Consider the following 9,393-nt stretch of genomic DNA (forward strand, 5'->3'; position numbering starts at 1 on the left):
ATAAATGTTACATGAATAAATGAATGGATGACTTGCGGGACAGCTGCCATGAGGCACTCCAGACATGATAAGTTCATCGGGATCCTTTGGAGAGGGACTGGAGGGAGGGAGCAACCAGACAGTAGGTTACTGATTTTACTCATTTATTCTACAGATGTTTAGTGATGCTTAATATGTGCCAGACATGGTGTTGGGCACTAGGAATATAGACGGAGGTGAGCCATGCTCCCTGCCCTCTGTGGGTTTCAATCTTATGGGAGAAACAATTGTGACAAAATGGAATAATTGCTCTAAAAGAGGAGCAAGTCTTAGGAAGACACAGTAGAGGACATGCTTAAATCTGCCTGAGGATCAGAGAGGGGAATTCAGTCTTGAAAGACATTGGGAATTGACTAAGCCCAAAAGAGGAGGAAGAACTTGGAAGAAAAGGTAAAAATCAAAATATTACTCTTAATTTTACAATGACGCATAAAGAAAGAGTTGTGTTTCTAAGGATGCAACAGACCGAAGGTCAATATAGGGTCGCAGTAACGGCCACAGTGCAGTCTTTCTGTTGGCGTGCTCCTACCTTTATGGGGACACCCTGCTTCCTCAGATCCTCCCAAAAGTCGTCTGGGATGTCTCACAAGTTCTCTGAACCTGGAGTTAATTCTGTATTTTGAAATTTTAACTAAATTTTATAAAATAATTTTTGTAACTAAAACTTATAAAATAATCATTGTCCATGTCATTAAATCTTCAAAAACATTATTTTGAATGGTTTCATAAGTTTCTATTGTATGGACAACTCTAGCTTATTTAAACTATTTTTTAATGTTAGACTTGTGTTGTTTCCGGTTTTGTGCTGAGATATTGTTCCGTGATGGTGAACAATGGTGTGGATTCAAATGTCTGAGTTTCTATTTTTTTAGGGTAATCTCTGTCCTCTACTCTGTCACACGTTGTCACCTGGGTAACCCACACAGTGCTGCCTAACCTCTGCATGTGAAGTTGACCGTTGTGAAGGTGCATCTCCAGCTGCTACTCGCCCTCTCCACTGTGGAGGGTGGGAGTGGGAAGCTGCGGGGGGACCAGAGATTGCACTGTCCCACCTCTATCCTCCGTGAGTCCATAAATGCCTTAAACCTCTCCTCCATCAGCCCAACCCAGGTGCCTGCGAAAATTAACTCAAAGGAGCTTTGGAGAGCAAGGGGGAGTCTAGGCATGTGGAAACCTGAACGTGGCTCCTTTTCCTAACGCTAACCTTTCTACTCTCGTGAGCCTGTGGGCTACTTGGGTGCAAGAGAGGCCTTGGGCTCTGCTGGAGTCCTGAGAGAATTACTTTAGGGCTTTGTCCCTTGTGGCCAGAGGGAGAGCCAGGAGGCCAGTACAGGTCTCCAGAAAGGACCAGAAAGCTCTGGATCCTGGGGAGAACACAGCCCACAGCAATCTGTGGACCCTTGAGGGAAGCAAGTGTGGGGTCCTACTAGGTTCTTGCTCTGGCCAAGAAGGATTAAACAGGTAAAATGAGTCTTCCCACCCCCTGAGGCAAGAAGTATGAGACAAGGCCTTCAGCAAGAGCTTGGCGTCTTACTTAGTTCTGTCCGGCCCATCCTAGGTTGAGAGCCCATTTCATCTTCCAACACCTGCAAAACTGTCAACAGCCAGATTCAACGCCAGAAGTCAGTCCTCCTTGAAAAATCAAGGAATCCGTTCATACTGCAAGTTTACTTGGCACCACCTATAACTGACATGGGGTTCTGAGCATGTCTGATGAAATTAGCATTTCTCCCACATCCTAGCCATGGTCAGCATTTCCAGGAATGTTCAAATAGGGCCAGATTGCTTCTCATTGTAATGTCCAGGAATCCACGCATGCTCAGTAAAGCAAGTCTTTACTGGCCTAACGAAATTCCAGTTGTCCCCCTTTTCCCCAGTGGTGTCCCACAAGGGAGAACAGTTGCATTTGGTGATGATCTAGGCCGTGATTAGTTCTGTTCCATGATGGTCTGTCTGATGCCTCCTGCTCTATCTTCTGCCTTGTTGCACTTGCCAGCCCTGTGCTTATCTTTCCGTCCCATGATGGTCATCGGTTTTATAATGGTCTCTGGCTCATAGCGTTGGTCCTTCTGTCCATGATAATGGACCACTAGACCCATAAGGAGCACTGCTCTGTGCCTGAGGCTTTCTGAGTCATGACCACTAGTGGGCTCCCTTGCACCACTTAAAGGCTATTGGTTGCCAGTTCACCTGCACTGTTTTTGAGCAGTTTTCCAAGGGCCTGGTACAGAAAAAGCACCTCTGGTTTTGGAGAGGCTAGGTTTGTGCAAAAATGAGTGACCAGAGCTGCTAGAGATGCTTCCGTTGGTCATCTTTGAGCTACAGAGTGATGACACTGAAGATCTTACTCTATCCTCACCCTAAAATCACTCATTTCAAAACATGCGTGGAATCATAGTTTTAAGTAAATCTAGGTCCCACTCCCCTGCCAATCAGATTGTAATCTACAAGCCCCTCTACAAAAATCTGGAGCTGCCACTTCTTGGGAGGAAACCAGGCCCAGGTCCTGATGATGAAAATGAGATTTCTGGGGCTTTCCATCCAGGGAAGGGGTGGTGTCAGAGCTAGTATGTAGTCCTGGGGCCTCTATAAAAGAACCTGGCACCTCCACCCGGTCCTAGGGTTTTTGGCAGATGAGTGAGGGACACTCACCAAACTGGAGGTTGGAAGAAGGAGATGGTCCAAGGCAGGAGCGTGTCCAAACAGTCCTAGGTGAGACTTGCTCAACTGATTGTGCTGCAAGAGATGGACTGAGGTGTGCGCGTTAGCTGAGAATGGAAACCCCAGTTTTAGACCTTAAAACCTCAGCTGGAGGAGGAACATACATAGTTTGGGTCCCCTGAAAGCAGAACATGAGACAGGATGTGGGGGAAGGCAGTTTATGTGGAAGGCGATCTGTATTAGATTCTCAGAGTTGCCATAAACTTGGTGTCTTAAAACAACAGAAATTTATTCTCTCTGTTCTGGAGGCTAGAAGTCTGAAATCAAGGTGTTCTCAGGGCCATGCTCCTTCCAAAACCTCTAGAGGATTCGTCCTTGCCTTTTCCAGCTCCCGGTGGCCCCAGGTGTTCCTTGGCTTGCAGCTGCAGCAGTTCAATCTCTGCATCTGTCACATGACATTCTTGAGTGTCTGTGTCCAAGTTTTCCTCTTCTTATAAGGACACCACTTATACTGGATTAGGGCCCACCCTAATGATCTCGTCTCAACTTTATTACATCTGTAAAGAGCCTATTTCCAAATAAGGTCACATTCACAGGTACCAGGGCTTAGGACTTATATTTTAGGGGACACAATCAACCAAAGATATGTTTCAAGAAGCAGAAGTGAATGGAGATAAGGAAGGGAGGAAAACCAATACAATCTAAGGTATTAAACTGGTCATTTCCATTCCACTGAGAACCCTCTAAGGAACTGTAAAATAACCCTCAGAATTTTCCTACCGAATGACTTGAAGGCTGAGACATTTAGCCAGTTCTCCCATTGGTTGAAGAGTTTCTTAAGAGATTAACTTCCTCGTACAGGCTGTATCTACAGGTGGGCTGAGCATCCTTCTCTAGCTAATCAGGAGAGCTTGAGATGGAGTGTGAGCAAAGTGCATGGAGCTGTCCACCACAAATGTGCTGAAGTTGGAGAGGCCAAGCGCTATAGCACAGGGCACCAAAAGCGTCTGAGAAGGTACACTCCTTGCACTGCTCAGATCTGCTTATGCACTCTGTCACTGACTCTTTAAGGCAGTGGTCAGCTGCAAGCTCTTTTATTATAAAAAGAATTTTCAACAGGAGGCTTAATGGAATAAACTGTAGTTACCCTGATGCAACTGCTCCTAAGCCACAAATAATATTTATCATCTCCTTCCCCCACAACCCGGACACCAAAGCTGGTCTGGATTGCTCATCCTGAGGGTCTGAGCCCTTGGCTGCTTTGCCATTATCAGGCCTTCTTGGCTGTGATTGCCTAGTTACTGTCATCACTAGACCTGAAAGCACCAAGAGATACTCAGCACCCTAATTTCAGATGAGTCCTCCTGATCCCGTTATGCAGCAGCATCCTTAGACCCTCTGAACAGTCATGGATGATTGCTCCCTCAAATATGATAACTCTCATTTTACCTGACAGTCCACTGGCATGAGGAGCCCAAAGTGTAACACATCCTATGTTAACCAGTGGAAGACATGTCCTTGAAAATGAGGACCTCTAATCCAACAGAACTAGGCACAGAAATGGGAAACAGTTTCTGCAAGGAGCTCACTGGGTGATGATGCAGAGACCAATCCTGTTTTCAGCCCTTGGTTAAATGGCCCTGTATATTCTAACTCCTGGGGACAAAGCAGTATATATCAGCTGAGAGTCTAATGCAAATACTACATCCTGGAGGACTGTGACCTAATCCACAGTGTGTCATCCCAAACCTGGCTCCTTGGTGAACCTTTAAAAAGCTGTTTCCACTTTTGACCCTTTGCTTCCAGGGAAATATATGGTAAGACCCTTTGTTTTACAAAACCATTGTCACACAGCCTTTACCATAAAATACATCCTTCAGCTGAGACTTCATATACAGGATCCCAGGTTGGTCACTAGATACTCTATAAGCCACTGGAGAAACACTACAGGCATAGAAGATAAATCCATATTGAGAAAAGGTTTCAGTTCCAGGACACTGCTGCCCTGTCCATGGCGGAAGGTGTCTGACGTAATCAGCTTACTACCAAGTGCTGAGGCAGTCTCCTCAAGGAATGATACCACAATGAGGATCAGCCTCTGTGACTAGGCTGAGCATTCATCAGTGGCAGTAGGTAAATCAGCCTTGGTGAGAGGGAGCCTGTTGTTGGGCCTATGCAGAGTGTCCATGTCTGGCACATTCCCACTCCATTCATGGACCTAAGCACTTAGTTGGTTGAGGATAGAAACCGACTGATAACCACCAGACCAGTCATTTTGTGTACTTGGTTATTACTGTGTACCTCCACAGCAGATGCTTTCTCATGAGCATTGACATGAAACTCAAAGATCTGCACAATCACACACCTCTCCTGTTAGTTCATCCACATGCCTTTTCCCCAGACTTCCTTCTCCAATACTCCAATCTTGCTTTATTCAGGCCTCTGACCAACCAGTTGAGTTGCTCTCCACTGCCCAAAAGTCCATGTATATTCTTACCTCAGGCCATGCCCCACTACATGCAAAGTGAATGGTCAAGTGTACTACCCACTAGGAGGACTTCCCTCACCACTCACCTTTATGACTTGTCCTGAGTGAGTGTGTAGTATGGCTGCAACTCACTTTTGCTTCATACCATTGTATCAAGCCAACTCATCCATATGCCAGGCTCAAATTTTTTTCTTCCTACATCAGTGTTAATAGGGAATAGCCCCACTTGCATGAATGTGAGCTGAGGGAGCAGGTTGGTGACACAGGGGTATGTGACATGGAGTCTAAATTACCTTTTCAGGCAGCTGATTGGTACCATCTGTACCTGTCTGGACCCAATCCCAAATGCACCGTTGTCATCATACAATGAATTGCCCATTTAAGACTGGTGAACTGGTGGACATAAGTCACCAGGTTTACAGCTAGGCCAACTCTAGGACTGGTGGCCCAGATTACAATGGGCATTTCTAGTCATATAGTGTCTTGATGTCCCACTATCAGGTATTCACAGGCTCTGCTTGAGCCCCATAGCACACCATCAACTGCTTTTTCAAATATGAGCAGTTCTGTGATGCAGAAGGCATCGCTAAGCTCTCAAACCTAAAAGATCTCCTAATGGAACTTTCCACAGACTCTACACAGTGTTCTTATCTAACACAGAGGCCCCTGGCACTATTGGACTGTCAGGTCATAGAACCCAAAAGTCAGGGCAGCTGGAACCTCAGCTTGGACCTGCTGAAGAGGGCTTTCTTGCTTTAGTCCACATTTAGACCTGAAATAGACAGTGGGTTCTCTGGTCTCATGTAATAATCCATTCCAACATACCTACCTCCCAGAGCCGCCTCATGCTCAATAAACTGCCAAGGTAGTTCTTTTCCCAGGCTGGGTTCTGCAGAAGCAGACTCTGAAATGAGTACTCATGTATAAGTGATTTATTAAGGAAGTGCCCAGTGGTGTGATGGTAAATGATGAACAACTGGCTCTTTGGAAAGAAAATAAAGTCTTGATTTATAGCATTTGCCAATTTCCGTGAATACTCCATGGTGAAAGCTCCCACTATGGCCAATTTAAAGCTACCAGCATGACGTGTCAGAATGTGGAGTTGGGAAGAGATGCTAACAATCTGCTCTCGGTTCTAGCCAGCTCCAGCACACCGCTGAAATGTTGCTATGGGAAATAAGGAAAGGAGTGGGTGCAGAAGGACAAGAAATAGGAGGAAGTGAAGCAAGAGTGTGATCTCAGACACTGTCCCACAGAAGTTAGAGTCACCTGATCCTACAGAGAGACTGGAGCACAAGTTACACCTCAGTGTTGTACGTACCCAAGGCAAGGATGCTGTGCTTTCATACTCCTGCACTTGTCAGGTGTCAGGGGAGGGCCATCCACTGTGGAAGCAATCCTAGGTACCTATGGCTCTTTGTGTGGGTGAGAAAAGTGGCTCCAGCAGTGTGAATGTAGTCCTCTGAAGAAGAGGTGCAGGTGTTGGGTTTTAGAAGCAAAAGTCCATCAAAGCTGTTGGTGAAAGTGGAAGGTGGGCCAGGACACACGTAAGAACAGTAAAAAGGGATCCGACAGGATCTGAGTGAAGCACCAATGTTGTCTACTACACCTTCTCACGTACTGCAGGCCCTCACCATATCCAAGCTTCAGGGGCTATCGCAAAGGTATTAAACCAGCTCCAGGTACCCTTACCAGAGTATTCAAACCCGAATCACGGGAGAGTGCTTCCCGGTCAATAAGCTCTCCCCATCTAACCTTATAGTCCCCTCTCCCCACCCCACTCACAGCCCAGCATTCTCAAGATCCGCTCCCTCATTTGCTCTCCCTTTTCCTCCTTCTACTATGTATCAGAGAGGGTTTAAACAGAGAAGGAGAACGCTCTCTCCAAAAGAGGGCAGAGTCCTTTGTCTGTCTTTGGGTGATGTCCCTTCTGGCTGAGTCACATTCCCCTTTTGATATCATGTGGCTTAAATACTGAGATGAAAGTTTACTGTTTACATATCTTCTATTAGATGGTAAGGGAATGGGAGAGGAGAAGGAAAAACATGGCTTAATATATACACAAACATTCACATCAGGGGAGCAAGAGCTCTTTCTACTGGTAAAGGAGGCTCAGCATAATTTAGGGGTTCAAGTCCCCAATTTCATCAAAATCTGCTCACGTGTCCTCTTCTCAATCTTCAGGGTCCAACCCCTCCCCAATCTTTTTAATGAGATTCTGGGAGATTGATAATATAATTTGTATTATAATTCAACCACCCAGAGGATTAGTTTTTGGATTTTGATTTGGTTTTCAGAAATCTCGTCCCCTAAGATACCATAGATAATGGTTTCTTCCAGGGCAACTATAGAAGCTTGTCCATCCCTTACCAGAGAGAAGACCTTGAGCTAGGAATTTCAAGCCCTGAGATGATCATTTTTACCCAGATTCTCCACCTGCAAATAAAAGCAAACAATCTACCCCAATATACTCTTTATTTTCACTAAAGTGTTCTATGGCAGCAACTACTTGGTCGTCCAAAGCCTTGCCTTCTGCAGGCATTGGATGACAAATGTGTACAGATGATCATTGAAATAGCTGTTGGTTCCTCCTGTATGGCGTGTTCTACCAGTGTCTCCTTTACCTATGGAAATAGTGTCATCAATCATTTTAAATCCAATCAGATCCAATTCTAGGTAACCCAGAATCAATTCAGACAACCCATCCTGAAGTTCTGTCCCTATGGAACCACTTCCCCTACAATTTTGATTCAGTCAGGGGTCAATCAGAGATGCAGAACCACTATGAGTGATACGGAGTAAGGATTTACTGTCTGAGTTAGAGCTTATGAAGTTGTGGGAGCTGGGGTAGCAGTCCTAAAGAAGCTGAGATTTGGCGGGAGCTGCCTGTTTGGGGCTGCCCCACACCATCAAAGCAGATCAGCAACAGCATGTGTGAGCTGCCACAGTGCTGGGCCCCTGCACAGACCTTCAGAGGATGCATGGGCACACACATCTGCACATGCTCATGCACACATACACACACGCACTCATGCATGCACACACAGGCTGCTGCCTCACTTCTACCTTTCAAATCTCACAAAAACTGTCTCTTGGGGCCACAGGTAACACAGAATCATTCAGGGAGGGATATTCTGGAAAACACAGTTCCAGCTTAGCTAATTTGACACAGTACAAAGCTACCACGTGCACAATGGCCAGATCCTCTTTGAAAAGTTGAGCCAGAAAGCAAGAGTGAGAGAATGGAAAGAGTAATGCAAGAAAATGAGGGGAAAAAACAAAAAGAGGTGCTTTATTGAGCTAGTTACTTCTGGGGCATCTGGGGCTTACTCTTGTAAGAACGCCATGAAGAGCCATGTAGAAAGGCCAACCACCACTTCCCCACTGACTGGGGGTTTGTCTTGGGGTAACTCTCTTGTATTCCAGGCAGTGCCTGTGCCTGTCCATGCACTGAGTTTCCTTCAAAGAAATTCCTGAGCCAGAAAAGCAGAAACACCATAGCAGGTTCTTTAGCTGGGATGCTGATAATATGCATAGAATGCTCCAGCACAGCTGTGTTGAAGCCGGGTGACACTAGGGAAGGGACAGCCAGCCCTGATGGTCTAGTGGTTAAGATTTGGTGCTCTCTCTGCTGCAGCCCAGGTTAGTTTCCTGGTGAGGGAACCACAGTACCCATCTTTTGGTTGTCGTACTGTGGCAGCTGTGTGATGCTGACAGCTATGCCACTGGTATTTCAAATACCAGCAGGGTCCCCTGTGGTGGACAGGTTTCAGCGAAGCTTCCAGACTAGACAGACTAGGAAGAAGGACGTGGCCACCCACTTCTGAGAAAATTAGCCATGAAAACCCTGTGAATAGCAGTGGAGCCTTGTCTGGCAGAGCACCGGAATGTGAGAGGATGGCAGACAAAGACCAGGCAGGGTTCGGCTCTGCTGTACACAGGGTCTCTAGGAGTTGGAATTGACTTGATGGGGGAGGGGCACAAGGCACCATGGGCATTTGCTAGGGAGGGCTTAAGAGCATTTATTGCCCTAGCAACCCAGGTATCACTCACACTTGATGAGGAGGAAATCTGCACAAGACCCCAGAGAGACTTGGAGACAAAGGCAAGATCTGAACACAGGGTTCGTAGGCCCAGACTAGAAGGTACCTTCCGAAGGTCTGCAATCTAAGGCATGTGTTTACCAAGGGGAGAGGGAGTAAGTG

Source organism: Equus asinus, chromosome 20 (genome assembly GCF_041296235.1).
Source record: "Equus asinus isolate D_3611 breed Donkey chromosome 20, EquAss-T2T_v2, whole genome shotgun sequence".
In the NCBI taxonomy this organism is placed as follows: domain Eukaryota; kingdom Metazoa; phylum Chordata; class Mammalia; order Perissodactyla; family Equidae; genus Equus; species Equus asinus.